The sequence below is a fragment of the Palaemon carinicauda genome, chromosome 19 (assembly GCF_036898095.1).
Source record: "Palaemon carinicauda isolate YSFRI2023 chromosome 19, ASM3689809v2, whole genome shotgun sequence".
Taxonomy (NCBI): domain Eukaryota; kingdom Metazoa; phylum Arthropoda; class Malacostraca; order Decapoda; family Palaemonidae; genus Palaemon; species Palaemon carinicauda.
The window spans coordinates 30475077-30493643 of record NC_090743.1 but is presented as its reverse complement, the minus strand read 5'-3'; the positions used below and the strand labels follow the sequence as shown (position 1 = coordinate 30493643).

The following is an 18567-nucleotide window of genomic DNA, read 5'->3' as shown; positions in this document are numbered from 1 at the left end:
GTAATACTCCGCTGCAATCTCATTAAGTGTCCTGATAATCAAAAAGAAATATTACATTCTTAGGAAAGTAAGCACATTCCATCAAGTGATACTCATGGGTTATTATTAAAAAAATCTATTAACCCTTTTACCCCCAGGCTCTTTGGAAATTTCCAACCCTTAACCCCCAAGGGTTTAGTTTTTTCCCGGCATATTTTGCAGTATATTTTTTTTCAAATTGCTCTAACAGCCTTAATTTTTGTCATAGAGAGGTCAGGTTGGTCTCATTCTCTTGGAAAATGCCTGAATTTTTTCAAAAAATTATCAAAAATATGAAAAAAATTTTTTATAGCATTTTTTTGCAAGGACGTACCGGTACGTCCATGGGGGGTAAAGGGATGGGTTTTGTGAAACGTACCAGTACATCCTTTGGGGGTAAAAGGGTTAACTTTCTAACAGCACAGCATACAAAGTTACTAACTGGAAGAATATCTATCTATCTATATACCAAGGCACTTCCCCCAATTTTGGGGGGTAGCCGACACCAACAATGAAACAAAACAAAAAGGGGACCTCTACTCTCTATGTTCCTTCAGCCTAATCAGGGACCCAACCGAGTTCAGCTGGTACTGCTAGGGTGCCACAGCCCAACCTCCCACATTTCCACCACAGATGAAGCTTCATAATGCTGACTCCCCTACTGCTGCTACCTCCGCGGTCATCTAAGGCACCGGAGGAAGCAGCAGGGCCTACTGGAACTGCGTCACAATCGCTCGCCATTCATTCCTATTTCTAGCACGCTCTCTTGCCTCTCTCACATCTATCCTCCTATCACCCAGAGCTTTCTTCACACCATCCATCCACCCAAACCTTGGCCTTCCTCTTGTACTTCTCCCATCAACTCTTGCATTCATCACCTTCTTTAGCAGACAACCATTTTCCATTCTCTCAACATGGCCAAACCACCTCAACACATTCATATCCACTCTAGCCGCTAACTCATTTCTTACACCCGTTCTCTCCCTCACCACTTCGTTCCTAACCCTATCTACTCGAGATACACCAGCCATACTCCTCAGACACTTCATCTCAAACACATTCAATTTCTGTCTCTCCATCACTTTCATTCCCCACGACTCCGATCCATACATCACAGTTGGTACAATCACTTTCTCATATAGAACTCTCTTTACATTCATGCCCAACCCTCTATTTTTTACTACTCCCTTAACTGCCCCCAACACTTTGCAACCTTCATTCACTCTCTGACGTACATCTGCTTCCACTCCACCATTTGCTGCAACAATAGACCCCAAGTACTTAAACTGATCCACCTCCTCAAGTAACTCTCCATTCAACATGACATTCAACCTTGCACCACCTTCCCTTCTCGTACATCTCATAACCTTACTCTTACCCACATTAACTCTCAACTTCCTTCTCTCACACACCCTTCCAAATTCTGTCACTAGTCGGTCAAGCTTCTCTTCTGTGTCTGCTACCAGTACAGTATCATCCGCAAACAACAACTGATTTACCTCCCATTCATGGTCATTCTCGCCTACCAGTTTTAATCCTCGTCCAAGCACTCGAGCATTCACCTCTCTCACCACTCCATCAACATACAAGTTAAACAACCACGGCGACATCACACATCCCTGTCTCAGCCCCACTCTCACCGGAAACCAATCACTCACTTCATTTCCTATTCTAACACATGTTTTACTACCTTTGTATAAACTTTTCACTGCTTGCAACAACCTTCCACCAACTCCATATAACCTCATCACATCCCACATTGCTTCCCTATCAACTCTATCATATGCTTTCTCCAGATCCATAAACCCAACATACACCTCCTTACCTTTTGCTAAATATTTCTCGCATATCTGCCTAACTGTAAAAATCTGATTCATACAACCCCTACCTCTTCTAAAACCACCCTGTACCTCCAAGATTGCATTCTCTGTTTTATCCTTAATCCTATTAATCAGTACTCTACCATACACTTTTCCAACTACACTCAACAAACTAATACCTCTTGAATTACAACGCTCATGCACATCTCCCTTACCCTTATATAGTGGTACAATACATGCACAAACCCAATCTACTGGTATCATTGACAACACAAAACACATATTAAACAATCTCACCAACCATTCAAGTACAGTCACACCCCCTTCCTTCAACATCTCGGCTTTCACACCGTCCATACCAGATGCTTTTCCTACTCTCGTTTCATCTAGTGCTCTCCTCACTTCCTCTATTGTTATCTCTCTCTCATTCTCACCTCCCATCACTGGCACCTCAACACCTGGAACAGCAATTATATCTGCCTCCCTATTATCCTCAACATTCAGCAAACTTTCAAAATATTCCGCCCACCTTTTCCTTGCCTCCTCTCCTTTTAACAACCTTCCATTTCCATCTTTCACTGTCTCTTCAATGCTTGCGCCAGCCTTCCTTACTCTCTTCACTTCTTTCTGGAAGAATATGTTGAGACTAATGCAGTTATATGTTTTGCAAATGCTGAAGACTTGTATAAAAATTACTTCTTAACTTTTCTTTCACGAAACTCTTCTGTTTGGTGTTATATAACAATGAACACTTACATTTGCCTTTCCTCTCAAGGGTAAGACATACAATCTTTTTTTTGTAACTTGTAATTAGGAAACAGGTCCAATTGTCTAATAATAATAATAACAATAATAATAATAATACATTTTTATATGAAAACTTATTTTAGTTTTCAAAAGAATGAATCTAGAGGGAGATACCTTCAGATCTAGCAATAGGGGTATGAACAATTCAGGAATTTGGTTAAGTATTACTTATTTCCTGGCTTTTTTTGGGAAGTCCACTTCATTAACGTAGATTTGTCATGAAAACAAAATAAAAGCAGTATTGGGACTTTTTATATCAGTAGCCTTTTATTCCAGCTACATTTTATATTTCAGATACCAAGAAACTTATAATAATGAAATACTTCCATGGTAAAGGCCTACCAAAGGATAGAAAAACCCAAGAGTTTACATCAATTTATATTTTCAGAAAATCATACACAGGAAGATGTCTTAAAACAAAGCAAATAAACAAAAATACAGTATCTAAAAAATTCTTGTGTAAAGAAAGAGGGAAAATTATGATTATAATGATTGGAACATTTTCAGTTGCATAAAAAGTAATTTTACATTCTACCTACAGTTTAATATTGACTATATTTTAATAAGATCATACAATGACACTTTTATAACCGTTCTTACATTGAGAACCTAAAACAAAATTATTAAGAGATCTGCAATTTTTTTTAAGCATGCATGCAGTATCAATTCAAGTTGGATAGCAGTCAATTTGAATGCTGGCACAATTACGCATTTCCAGAGATTGGAGAATGGACATAAATCAAAGGTCTTTTAAATATCTATAATGACTCTGGAAACACAGATTGAACTATAGGACACATCATCAGTGTTTTAATTGCCACATTCACCTTAATACTACAGATGGAATGAAGTTAGCACCTTTGGGTTGAAAAGTAACTGGGCAAATGCTTGGATAATAGTGTTATAAATCTTACAGATCTAGTAACAACTGATACCATTACACAACTTTGGCATCCAGTGTTGCCTCAGGTGACAGTCAGCCATAGTGGAGTTTGTGTATTTATGCTTGCATATGTTCTTATAATGATACGCTGTCATAGAAAACAACCAGATCACTATCATTAAAAAGACACAGGCCACAAGAATTCTGATCGCATGTGGTTTCTAAAATATAATGTGAGTGATTCACCCAAGCATAGAAATTTTTTTATCATACATTTTGGTTATCGTCATCTTAACCTATCCTGAAATTCATAGCCATAATGAATATCCCTTTGGAGGGGACACCATATAAATATGGGAAGCAGTTGACTTTCCCTTTGTACTCGTGTTCTTTTTTTTTTATAGCATATAATATGGTATTGGTCATTTCATTACAAGTGGGAATATTATACACAGGAATAAATCATACAAATTCAGTAAACATAAAATTTACTTTGCTTCTAATAGTTTGAGCTGAATTCCTTAAGCCCAAAATAATTCTTAAACTGTGGAATAATATTCTTGCAAATAAATACTGTACATTATCATTCAGATATAAGAGAGAGAGAGAGAGAGAGAGAGAGAGAGAGAGAGAGAGAGAGAGAGAGAGAGAGAGAGAGAGAGAGAGAGAGAGAGAGAGAGAGAGAGAGAGAGAGAGAGAGAGAGAGAGAGCTCATTGTTTGGCAAGAAGGTTTCTGCTTGCAGGGGTACTTCTGAGTGGAAACAATAACGAGATACTCAAAGTTTAAAATAATAAATGGTATCCATACTGAATTAAGATGACCAAATTAAACTGCAACTGCTATTGTTTGTCAGAAACAAGACATATAATCTGCAGTCCTTACTTCTAGATATACTGTACAGTACTGTATAACTTGAGGAACGATTATCACACCCCTAACATGCCTACGACAACAGGCCATGCCTTTTCTCTTTACTGTCCTTGACACGGACATCTAGCTTCCGCTACCCCTTGGTTTTTTTTTTTTGGTGATGTATAAACAAAATGAAACTCAAAACTACTGTTCAGCAAAATCAACATAGCAACAGTATAGTAGTTCCTTATGTCGCTATTGGAGATTGGATATTAGGAATCACTTGGCAGAGTGCATAAAAAATTCTATACAGTATTAGTTTATGACACTATTTCAATTATTGATGTTTTCTAAAATGGAGAAAAAATTAATCTTTTATGCATCAAAATCTGTACGTATTTGTTAGATATCGTAAAAGTCTCTAAAACGCAGGCAAATTTATTAAACTACACCATCACTATAAACAGTTGGATCTATTAGTCTGCATCTAATAATTAAAGGGAAAGCCAAAATTACAGGATATAAGAAACTACCATAAAGAAGCACTTCTACCTTGGCAAAATTCCTTTAAAAATAATCTAACCATTACCCAAATAGCAATTATATTTGAATCCCAAAGTTTTAGGGTAAAGAGCTATGATTAACAGAAACAAGCCCGATGAAACCTGTTTTCTGGATGGAATCGTAGTTACCGTTGTATAAAATAAGCACTGCAGTTTTTGGTTCTTGGTCATCCTGACATTAAACTTATCACTATATTAAGCTGCCTGAGAAAAAGTTTTGAGACTTTTCCATGTGTGTCAATTAAAAAACCAGAGGGAATCTTAACTTTCCTTAAGTTTGGAATAACAGTGCACAATGACTTACCATTTATCTATTAGCATCCTAATAACTAAAATTAACTGTAATCCCTTTATTTGAGAAGTTGAGGCCACAAGTGTATTCTACTTATCATAAAATGACAGCCTCATCTGAGAATAACTGGGGTCTTATTCTACGAATGCACCCCTCTGCTGGGATTGAACTACAATTGGTGACTTGTGTTCTAGATCATCATATTCCAGAAATTAACAATCAGGATAATTACACAAAAATACAGCCTCTGAAAACACATTAAATTTTTACTGATAAAAAATTTAATAAATCAAGAGAACACTAACTGTGATTTTTTCAAGGGCAGCTAAAACTCGGTAAACTAAAAGACTCAATAAACAAAATGATAAATGATCAAAGGATAATGTAGAATATAAAGCTAGGAAAAAGAATGTACAAAAGGAAATCAGCAATAAAATACTAAACAGAACATTTCCAACACTAAAATAAAAGAAGGCGATCTTCATAATCTTCCCAATACGATGAAGTATAATTCGCAATATGAAAATACAGCAGAGTACTTGTGCAGCCTTCCACATAACAACAACAGATTTATAAACTTATAGCACATATATATATACTGTATATATATATACATGGCATGCACTTGTTAGATAAGGTACTCGATTATCACATATAGTTTCATCTGTAGACACATGGCATCAGCTGCATATTGGTGCTACTGTTGGCATGTGAACATTTAGAGAGAAATAATAGTAGTTCTTGCTATCAACCTTGTGACTGACTTTTTGCCACCAAAAGCAGAAATTAAAAAAATATCTTTGGTCTATCAGATACGGTTCTGATACAAAGTTGAGGACATGATATGTCACCTACTCATTGCTTTTCCAGTTATATCAAAGTTAAATAATGTGATAAATATGATGCTAAAAAAACAGAAATAATGAAGGAAACGTGTTGCGACTTATTTCTTTGGTCTTCAAAATCACATACTGTAATTACCTAAAAAGCAGCTTAGCTTTAAAGTTCAAAATACATTAATTTTATATTGTCAATAAGCATATCATCACCTTCAATATTATCAAAACCGATTATTAGCAGTGATGAAGAAAAAGCAACGATGCAATGTAAGCATTATGGTTTGGTTGCCATTCTTAAAAGAGGAACTTAGTACAAAGTAAATAATCTTACTTAAAATGAACTATTAAGCTTCAAGTTAATAAGAGATATAAGACAGATAACGATTTATTTGATTGCCCTTCTCTTGGTGCTCTTATTATAATCAAGCTTCGTAAAGTAATTCTACACAGGTTATCAATGTTCAGCGGGTCCTCCTTTGATAAAATACACGAAGCTGCAACAGTTTTCTCGAATGTCTATTAATACTTGAAAATGTTCCCTACTTTTAAAAGTCTGAAAGCACAATCTTTCTTAGAATTTATCCACAAACAATGACATAAAAACATAAAAACATAAAAACTCCCAATTCACCACACAATATTTACCTTAATACTGATCTCAGTCCAATGAAATTTCATAATAAACTACAGTACATACACATGAACTGATAATCCTCTGCCACATTCTTTTTGAGAAATAAAACACATACCCTTAATACTAACAAGCTCTGGGATACTTTACCTTAAAAAATAGGGAAATTTAACTTTGTGCTGCAGTACTACCCTCAACCTTTTTACTCATATGCTAATAATAATGAGCAATTCCACTCATTCAAATCACCTATGAACTATTTCGCCTGCTGGCACAGGGTGAGACATGCAAACCAACAATGCAAATTTTAAGATTACACAACGTATCACACCCACAAAAAGAGCTCAAGCATTGCTGCGGCTTCCCTAAAGTCAGGTAAAACAAGTAAATAGGAAAATAAAACCCTACCTACATAAACTAATTCTGACTTTACCTAACAATCGCAACAAGATATTTTTTTTTTCCCTATTCAACTCCAATAATATTCAGTTCTATTCACCAAAACAGCCTCAAAAGGTGAAAAATGTGATACTAAATCATGAAAGTATTTCTTAATTTTACCAGGCAATAGATTAAGAGATTTAAGCCTCCTAAATAACTAATCTATGCAATTACTTGTGACGTAAACTAAGGAAAATCGCCATCAACCACACTCCCATTCTTCAACAAGGGACAGCTGACCTTCCTCAGTGAATACCTCTCACTCTTAAATGTGGAACTGTGATACCGTGTATCTGAATCAACATATCATTTAGGTTCTATAAAAATTAGACGAGATCTACAACTAAGCAGAATATGTATTTTAATTACATTTCCTTAGTTTCACTTTCACATGGCATTTATTAATCAAATATATGATAAATTTATGAATGTTATGAACTCCTCTCCACTATGGCTGTACTGTCCTGCAACAGTCAAGACTATGTCACACTACCGTACCCAGTATTAAAATCACATACAAGCATGTCATATCTGATATATTTTGTTCTCAAAATACAGATAGCATTATTAGCTGAAACTTAAAGTTAAGAATTTAGTAAAAAAAAATGAAGAAACTAATATTACAGACAAGCTAATGAAAAACCATCTAAGGTTCTATATTGCTTCATACATCAATATATTCTAAAGTTACTGTAAAATACCATGAACCTACAATGCTTTATAATTTCTAGACTAAGCTAAAAAAAAATTAAAGCAAAGGGTTATTAATTCACATTAATCTTTTGCAGATATTGGCCTCACCAAATCAAATTAATAACTCTTTACTGCATCAGTGTATTTTAAAAGTATATAGAGGAAAAATATATATAAGTACTATATTTAACATACAGACAATATTGCCAAGAGAGGCAAATTACAATTAACACATACGACTGAATATCATATATTGTCCTAAATATCATAGCCACACACAGAAGAATAGACTGGAAACCACAAAAAGATTACATCGATATATATTTGTGTATATATGACAAATGAAGGTCATCCGCAACCTAACAAGCAATTCTACTCTCTACACCATGCTAAGTCGATCTTTAAACCAATGTAGATCACTTTTCAAATCATATGTTCCCTCAGAATATTCAGTGGGTCAGCTTAGGCAGCCCTATTCTCACTCAGCGCTCCAAAACTAAAAGTGCTAGAAGAATTATAATATCATTTAGTTTTGTCATTAAACCAGAACTCTTGGGAATATTTTAAGGTGGATTTAACATAGTTTTCTTTCGTATCAAAGTCATCCCTTCACTTTTAAAAACAGTTGATATAGACTAAAACAAATGACCTTTTTCTAAAACCACAAAAGAATTAGCCATGCCATTCCTCAAGAATTCTGGTCAACCTTTCAAAATTAAAGCTAAAATTTCATGTCACACTGTCCTATTGAAAGTCCCTGAAACTAGAGAAGACGTACTTTCACTTCAGGGTTTTATTAATGTGGATGCCACTTTGTAGGATGATCTTTAAACAAATGTAGATCATAACCATGCTGCCCCTACTGGCAAGGAGTCTTGTGTCGTCATGAAACTCGTGCACTAATACGGGATCTTCACATACATACTGGCCACTTAAATGATGTTAGAAGGTACTCATGCACAATCAGGAATGATTGCCCTATGTTTATAAGAGTGGGCTCATTCACTGCTGACTGATCGTTCATGATGGTGGGTGATTAAATGAACCTACGAAGTCAATGAGTGACTTGATATTATTCACAAAAGAATCTAAGATAAATAATCTTAATTTTTATAGATAAACCTGGCTGGATGAAAAAGGCCCTTGATAATTAAATCACAGACTATGGCTAGATTGGCCTTACTAATATTGCCTTAGGTATATAGTTTGGACTTAAAATACAAATTGGTCTTGACTATCCACTAATGTATTTCGATGAATGCTTACAGACTTGAACTGAATGTACAATTTGAAACCAATCCGGTATTTATAAAAACGCAAAAGACGTGAACTTTCCGAGAAATCCTAGTTCACTTTCCGTACTGTACTTTCATTTGTGAAATAATGTAACACGATTTTCAAAATGAGGTTACTCAGAACAAGCTGATACATGGTGTTTCATCAACACACGCTCTCGTTATTTTCTTCAAATGACTGACAGCTGTAGTGAGTGGCAATGACTCGGCGCCCGTATTTACAGCTTTCCGTCTGAAGACGAATGGAATGTTAAAAATTACATTAGTGAAGAGAAGTGCCAGGCTTCCTTATTTGAGCACAGTTGTAAAATTTGAAGTTGGTTCAGTCAACTGTCCCTCTTCGGGTACCCTGAGATGGAGTGTGTCACACTAATGAATGTCGGTGAAGGTAAAGACATGCACGCATGATATGAAACTTACTAAAAATATTCCAAACATATAGATACAGCGATCTGATTAATAACAGCTTCATCAAAGCTGTTTGATAAAATAATGATAAAAAAATCCTAATACTGGATACCTACTTATTAATCCTAGAAAAAATGGACTAACGACGACATCTCTTATCATTGTGCTTTAGCTATCACAGAAACTATCCAATATTCAGTATTTGGCTGACAATAGTATTTTTATGTCCACTATTACAATAAAACTTGAAAGATAGGCACTCATTACAGAATAAAAACAGAAAATCGCACTTTTTTTTTTTTAGATGTGAAGCATTCAAACACTGTTTAAGTAATCTTACACAATGCTCTCGTATTTATCAAAAATTAAAGAAAAAAAGGATGGAAACACTTGTTGCAATGTCTGTGCGGTGTCTACTACTCGTATGCTGATCTGGGGCTCAAAACATCTCGCCTAAAGCTGCAAAGTTGAAACTACTGTCAATTCAAACAATATTTTCAAATACAAAATAAAATAAGACTCATGTTGGTGTGCAGAACTAACCATGAAAAATGCAATCAGCTATATCAAATTATACAAGTTCACAGACTAAATAAAATCTAAAATACGCTCTTACAGAGAGGTTTCACCTAAACCAAGTTCTAGTTATAATGCAGAACAATATTTCCTCTTTTTTTTTTTTTTTTTTACTCCTATACATCTGAAAATCGATCATCAACAGGGTATAGGTACTTAGACTATACAGTATAGAATCAGAGGAGGGAATTTCAATCGCAAACTACAATTCATGCTAGAATAATGAAGTTCTAAGATAACAACTCCTTCCCCCTTTCACACCATTACAAGTAGTCTCTTCACTTAGAGGAACAGTCCCTTCATTCAAGTTAGAATATGGGATTACAAAAACCCAAGACACTGCACTGTAAAACATCAACACACAAAAGTACTGTATTGCTATATACCTTAGGTTAAATTTTCATATAATGATGGAGACATCACTAATTTGTAACAAGTGACATAGAATTAAGTCCTCTCAGTGCACTAATTTCTTTGCAGAAAAATCTACCTCTAATAGTAGTATTCTTCGAGCACTGGACCACTATTCCGTATATGCCTCATTATTAGAACATACAACAATGACATGATTTTTATAATTTTCCTATATTTTTCTTCTCTAGCTTCGTATGCTATAGGACTAGCATGATAGTTTGACTGGCAGCATTCAAGGACCTTGTAAAATTATACCCTACTAAGGTGGTACATTTGAAATGGTAGACTATGTACAGTATATAAGTGGCTTAGGAGGGCAAATTATTAAGATTAGTACATAACATTGGTGAATCCACCTAAATATATATTCTAATGCTGATATGACTGCTACATTTTTCTATTTGGCTCCCTCAATGACAAATTCAAATTTGGTATATCTGCTGTTGTATCGTAGATGTCCCTTTCCTACAATATCAACTTCCAGACACCTGATAATACATGGATTCCCTTTGCTGAGCTTCCAGCCTGAACATTATAAAACTTGCATTAAGTCAGTTGTTTTTTTTTCATTCCAAAACCTAGCTACAAATACATATTTCACTTACATTTCTGATCTGTATATTCCTCCCGATACACCTAGAACATTGTCGCTTAATTTCTTAACCAAACAGTTTCTAATATTTAAACTTTGAGTATTACTTCTCCAACAATCTTTCGCAATAGTGCAATACACCATACTGCTCCCATAAACTGGATTTACAATGACTAAATTCAAAAATACTGAATTAGTTCAAAAGAAAGGCTAGGCCATTGCTATGCAGGATCTCAATTAATTTAAGAAAAAATAACCTTCTATGATGATACCATGAAATTTATGTACATTTTCAGATTGATATGCAATATTCTACTCCACTTTCATTACCTAATTATATTCAACGATTGCAAAATTTTATCATTCCCAGCAAATAAAGGAACAGCATAATGTCTTTGCAAGGTAAGACCACTTGCAGTATGCCCTTTATAACTACCTATAGATTTTATAAACAAAAATTAAACAACTTCTTCAAAAAATAGTTTTCTTTAATGATCAATGGTTTCAGTGTCCAATTTGGCATTTATCATCAACAGTGTGTGTGGAAGCTTTCACCACTGAATAATTCATAATGAAAAGTCTAAAGAAACACCTACCGAAGGTCAAACGCTAATCTTAACTAGATATCAAGATAATGCATCTTACACCTATGTTTATTATTCTTTTAAACTAATTTATCTTACTTTTAAATCTTCTATTTAGCAATTATATTTCTATATTTCCTTTTACTATATGAGAACTTAAAATTTATATAAAAATAATTAAAGGGATACTAAACCCACAAAATAAAAACAAAAATTGTTATACTTTCTATATGAAATATCTGTTTTGATGTTACTGTTTTTAAAATATTTTACTTTAATTGTTCATTATTTCTCAGATTGTTTATTTCCTTATTTCTTTTCCTCACTGGGCTATTTTTTCCTGTTGGAGCCCTTGGGCTTATAGCATCTTGCTTTTCCAACTAGGGTTGTAGCTTTGGTACTACTACTAATAATAAAAGAAGTCCCATTGAAAACATGTCAAAGCAGAAGTACAGTATTCTATATTATAGTACTGTGTACTCTAAAATAATGTAAAGTTCAAATACTGGCATCGTCCTACATGTACTGTACTGAGGTTTATGTTCATCACTTCAAACCTATTGCTCCTCAACTCGACTAGGCAATAGAACTAATATGCCCATCACGAAATGACTAGATATTCAAGGCAATAACTTCAACACACGGGTAGTGTTCAGACTAATCAGTAGATCAAGTATTAAAAGTATTATCTTACAGTTATACCAAAACAACAGCTTTGAGTACTATTACATGAAATAATTTTCTATAGATAGTCTGGATAAGAACCTTTGCTGGGGTATACTTACGACAATAAGTTTTCAGTGAAATATCATGTACTGCTATGCCAGTATGACAAAGCGCTCATTAATGGAATCGGCCACTCTTTTGAATGAAAATTTCAGATCATTCCTATACCGGAATCTGCTTTACTGCACGAGTTCTGTAAAATTATCATATGCAATCCATGACTAATGCAGTAGATATTGTACCCCTTTGTACATACAGTTTGCTTACACATTAGTTGACTTCATAATTGAAAATTTATACTGGGCAGGAAACTACTTGTATTTCAAGTGCATTTATTGTTTGCAGTACTGTACTGTATTGTGTTTAATTTCAAATTGATTGACCATTTCATGATCCACTTTTTAAATACAGTACTATACTGTACCATAGACATTTGTTGATGTTGCTCCTCTTTCCTCTTAGCCTTTACCATCTCTTCTGCAACTTATTTGTCACTTTATTCTATTTTGAGATAGTTCTTGGAACTTTAACTTCAAAACTAAAAACTACTACCTGTAAAGAATAGTAATCAGCTACAGTAAATTTTAGTAATTATAAACAGCCAAGCCTTTCTTTCAAACAGCTACATACTTCTGACACAGCAAGCTACATTACAGAATTCAGAACAAAAAAGTTTCAGTACTCTAATAAAAGAAAGAATTTCATGAATAAATGTTAGGATGTCATTCTTTAAATCACTTATCTGAGTTTTATGGGAAGCAGTCAGATAGAGGCACTTCTTTATCAACCATATAAAAATGCATAGTTTGCAATATCAGAATCTAGAAAGTATATAAACAAAGTTGTTTCCCATTGGAAGAATTTGCATTTGGAATAAAAGCCTTTCTTGCTATGATCTTATACCTACATCACAGTTCACCAGTCTGAAAGATAATTCCTGACCAAACTTAATCTTATTGCACTATATAACTGATGATGATTTACAATGGAACTTTCTTTCTATAAATTCCACTGCATATGAACTTGCCAATTCTGTTAAGATACCATTTTATGACCAATATGATCTTCAATCAATATACTATAATATATTTGCTTCGGTACACTTTCAACTCAATTTCCTTACATAACTATACAGAATGCTATTCAATACCATCAAAGTTATTTAAAACCCCTCACAGTTCTTACACTTTTCCTCAGGCACATGCAATTACATCTTTAATACAATAGAAAAATCAATCACGACACTCCTTATCATCACTGGTTACCTTTGCTTCTCATCCACTAATTCTTAATTTTGACCAGAAACCTTAACCATGCTATGACCAAAATTTCTCTAAAAACGTTGCAGATGGCAACAGGGAAGCAAAATTAAAGAATTTTTATCTGATATAATTGAAAGTATCGAGCTGTAGGAATATGCTTTGGAAAAAAACTATTGTTCATGTAAGATCGCTCTACGCTACAGTAAGACATTGTCTAAATAGTTTCCCCCCTTAGCTTGAGAATGTTAATGTTTATTATGACAATGAACAGCTGAAAGCCAACAAACATACACCAATCTAAAAGAATAATACTGTGAATTCATCACAAAAGAGAATCTAGAGAAAAAAAAACAACATGCAATTCAGTAAAACAATCCCATAAAAAACAGGATTACAGTATTACCGTTTCCAAAATTAAAAAAAAAAAAAAAAAAAAAAAAAAAAAAAAAAAAAAAAAAAAAAACTGGTCCCACAGATATTTTTATACTTGAATAAATTGTTGTATATACCCTTAATTCAAATTTTTCACTCAATGAGCTATCTTACCAATACATTTATATATGCTATAAAGGGTTTGGGCTAAAGCCAACCCTATAATAACAAATAAGAAAAAATGTTTGCCAAATTCTTCTTTACTCATGAAACAATAAATGCCTCTAGAATGCATAATTTTGATCTTTACAATTTTATTCTTTAACCATTCATAATAAATCTTCAATAAGATATTTGCAATAACTATTACCTTCAGCTAAATCATAAAAAGACTTTTAAATACAATAGTCTAAACCCTAAACCTAAATGTACCAAAGGCTTCACCTCTTTCCCTGTACAGATTATTCAACAGCAGCTAGCATCAACCTCATAATTACTAAGGACTGACTTTTCTTCCAAGAAGTTCCAACAAAACCCTTCTTCACAAAGAGCCCTCTCAATAAAACCCACTGCAAGGACCTAATACATATCGTGAATCTAGTCTTCAAAATTCTAATGTTTACTTTACCGTTATAGGTAAATATTTTCTATCAATATTTCTTCTTTTATCCTTATCTTAAAACACTATTCTGAGCTTAAGATATATACAGTTTAGCATAATCTTTTCGTTCTGAATTTTCACACTATCACAGCTCTCTGATTCACATTAAATGGTTCAGTCACATATATTAACCTATCAGTATCTAGGTAAACTTCCTCTAGAACATGAATGGCAGACCTATTAAAAGATCAAAAATTGCTCCTTAAGAAAGTGTGTTTAATAAATATATCTCAATGACGGATTTATTGCAAATTGAGCGTTTCGTGCAGATATAATCGTCCTTCACAGCTAATCGTAATGTTAAGCTATCCCCTTATTCCAGCTTTCGCTATGACACAACAACAAAAAGAATCTTATCACTTCTTTAAATATTAGTTCTTGGAACCACATAGCTAACTTCTATAAAGTCTAATTTACTGAACAAAGATGCACAATTTTCTGGTATGTACAAAAACATACAATGCTGTACTCCAGTAGTATATGACCGTATGTCTACTTCAAATACAGTAATTACCTTAACGGAATTAAGTACATACTAAAAGGATCTATAATATATCATTAATTCAATTTAAACATATATAAAAAGTTCGGGACAGCAATACTATCATAATAACTTGTCAATTATGATATGAATGATTCATGTATTTGAGCTATTAATTTTCATGAATGACAAAACTTACTTCCTATAATGACTAGAATTTTTCTTTATGAATCTTGGAACAAATCTATAAACCTCTTTGCCTTATATTTGAACAGAAATGCATCATTCATACATTACCCAGAAAGTTACTCTATACATTTTATTCAAATATAAGAGCTCTTCAAATTACAGACATTGCGATGTTTACTCAACCCAAGCATTAATACTTTATTTCAAATGACTGGCCTTGAAGATTCTCATAAAAAGATGCAAATAGGTAAATTTCCTTATGTTTGGTAAATTGCCAAACTCATATAAATGATGAGATGTATTAAGAAAGACTAAATCTTTCATTCAGAAATGAACACTGTTCAAATGATTTATTAGTTGGAAGAGTTCATCATATAAACAGCACATCTGTGAAACTGTTTTATGCATCACAATTCACAAAAATATTAAGAGAATTTTGAGATTCAATCCTTACCACATGTAAAATATCTTTGAGTTCAGACATAGATACACTAGCAACCTTAATAAAGCACAAACAGATCTACAACAGAAAATAATGACTATGGACTTCTTTTAAGTTTGTATTTACTGTTAAAATTTAAGGACATATTTAAAACATGATTCTTTCTAGCTTATGTTCTAGACATGAAATAAATTTCATTGCTACCAGACTCCCAATTAACGGCCACACATGAATGACAAAGGCAAGGGACTGTGACATTGAACTATCAAGCAGGACAATGCCCTGAGACTGACCATATTACATACGATCAGTGCCCAAGCCCCTCTCCACCCAAGCTAGGACCAAGGTGGGCCAGGCAATGGTTGCTGATGACTCAACAGATAGACCTATAGGTTCCCCCAAAACCCCTATCCTTAGCTCACAAGGATGGTGAGGTTGCAGCGACCAAAGAAACTTACGAGTTTGAGCGGGACTCTAACCCCATTCTGGCAATCACCGAGGATGCTACCGCCAGGCCACCACAACCCTAAATTCAGATATAAAAGTGAGGAGAGTAAAGTCTTTTCATTAACTGCTATTTGAACTTTACTGAACCATTAACAAAGAACCTATAGTTGGCACAGACCAACAAAGAATCAAACGGGAATTATGGACCAAAGATGCAGGAGAATGCAAATCAGTGAATGGGTGGCATTTGCAAATGATTAAAATTGAGAATTGCTTAAAGGCAATGAGGAATTTCCCAGAGGAAAGTGGTGGTACTGTAGTGCTATCAAAAACATTCAAGGTTTAGACATCATAGGAAATGATCAAAATCTGTTATATTTAGTATCAATATTACAGTGGCTACAATGTAAATGGATACCTGGATAATTCACCTTCCATATCAAACGATACTCCTCATTTGTGATTAAAAATACCTTAGAATCTTAAAGAAAAATAAGTGTCTAAAGTACAAGTGTCAAATTTTCAAGTTTTAAAATATTAGTCAGTTAAATAACTGATTTGCCTTTTTAAGTACCTAACTAAATCAAAACTCTTTAATACAGGCAAACAAAATGGAATGGAACACTAATTCTCACACGCAATAAAAAGCAGTCGACACACAGAATCATCATTTCATAAGCATGAAGCATCTGTCTCACCATTCCCGAAGACTTCTAATTCCGAATTATTAATTTCTGAACGTGATAAGAAGCTAGTATCACTTAAGAATGCTATTATGATGTCTAAATGATCATCCAAGTGAAGACATGCATATGAGAAGAAACATGTGGAAACAAAAACAAGTAACCTTATCCAAACTAATATCAAATTGGAAATCTATCGAGAAAACCTTTTTCAATACTTAATCCACATCAGAGGACAGATATCGAAATTAAGTGTGTACCAATGAATCTTCAATAAAGGTCACCTAAAATCTAAACCAATGGGTAAATCACAAACAATTTACTTTACTAAGACCACTGTATAGGGTAACAGCTGACTTCCAATCATCAATAGCTCATCACCTAAAAAAAGAGAATTCTGAAGGCTGTATACTTTAATATGTTTCACTTTCCTTCAGTCTGGTGGCTGACAGAGGAACAAAAACTATAGTAAAACCCGCAACATCTTGAAAGACACTGAAGGCAGAAGCTCGTCCCAGGTGCCAAGACAATGTAAGAAGTGTCAGGCTATGAAGACTATCACTAGGGTTCATGTTATCACACCCAAAGCAGATCTTGATACCCATCACCCCATATTTCATGAGCCTGCATTTTTGCCTCCTTTGGTGAAATCTATATATGAAAATACCCTTCCTAATGTTAACTGGACAACATGGTGAAATAGATAAAAGTACACAAATCAGAAAAATTGAATAAACCTGACATCTCCATATCCATACCTGTAAAAGTCAATAACACTGGAGAAAAAAAAAGATATCTACAAATTATGGGAATACAGTACATCATCTATACCTCGCTTGCTACAAGATAAGTGGATAATTTCAATAAAGCGCATGAAAGCACTGGGACACTTGATAATTTTACTGCATACACAAGCTGACTTTATATTATATTGAAGGAAAACTATTACAGGTTCATGATTTATGAGCCAAAACCTTCCAATTTTACTTGCACAACCTTCTCATCAAGTGACTGTGGATAAGAGTAGAAAGTACTACCCTTATATTTGTTTAAATATTTCCCCACATTTTTTTATTCAAACTTTTAAAGGAAATCTAAGGTTGTTCTTGACATTTTAAGAATTAATATCATCAGCAAACTGATCAGTTAATGAATATTACAATACAGTACAATTTAGTACCTCAATTCAATGATAAGAAAAGCATAGATAAAATATTTTCCTGGGAATACAGAGCACTCCCTCCTTAGGGAAATGTTGGTCCCATTAATTATTGGTATAAATAGTCAGCTAACCTCTGTACATGCATACCTTACAAAGGGAGCAGTGTATAAAAATAAATCTGGGCTTCCAATACCAAGGTAAACTACAGCAATAGGCAGACTGGCATAGACTTGTTGACAGGGATACTACTTATAGCATTATGTCCTTACTATTCTGTAATCTGAGAGCAACTGACTGCTTTGTTTAAAAAGCACATCACATAGCATAATAATCACCTACAGCCAGTAAATGGAAAATACACATGCTATAGGTAACAGATTCAATCTCCATTAGGAGATAATGAAAGAATAAAATCAATTTAATGTCACACGAT

At 34.0% G+C, this 18567-nt stretch overlaps 1 protein-coding gene across 2 annotated transcripts in view; it reads right to left on the bottom strand.

The window, feature by feature from the left end:
• Positions 1–3009: 3009 nt before the first annotated feature.
• LOC137658557 (F-box only protein 33) overlaps positions 3010–18567 on the bottom strand; it is a 64406-nt gene continuing 48848 nt past the window's right edge. The window contains exon 9 of one of the 2 annotated variants that reach the window (XM_068393442.1): positions 3010–10002. The gene's annotated coding sequence lies outside the window, so the exon portion shown is untranslated. Of the gene's footprint in view, positions 10003–11976; positions 12988–18567 lie in introns of those variants that run through there. The other variant, XM_068393443.1, reaches the window with a different exon arrangement.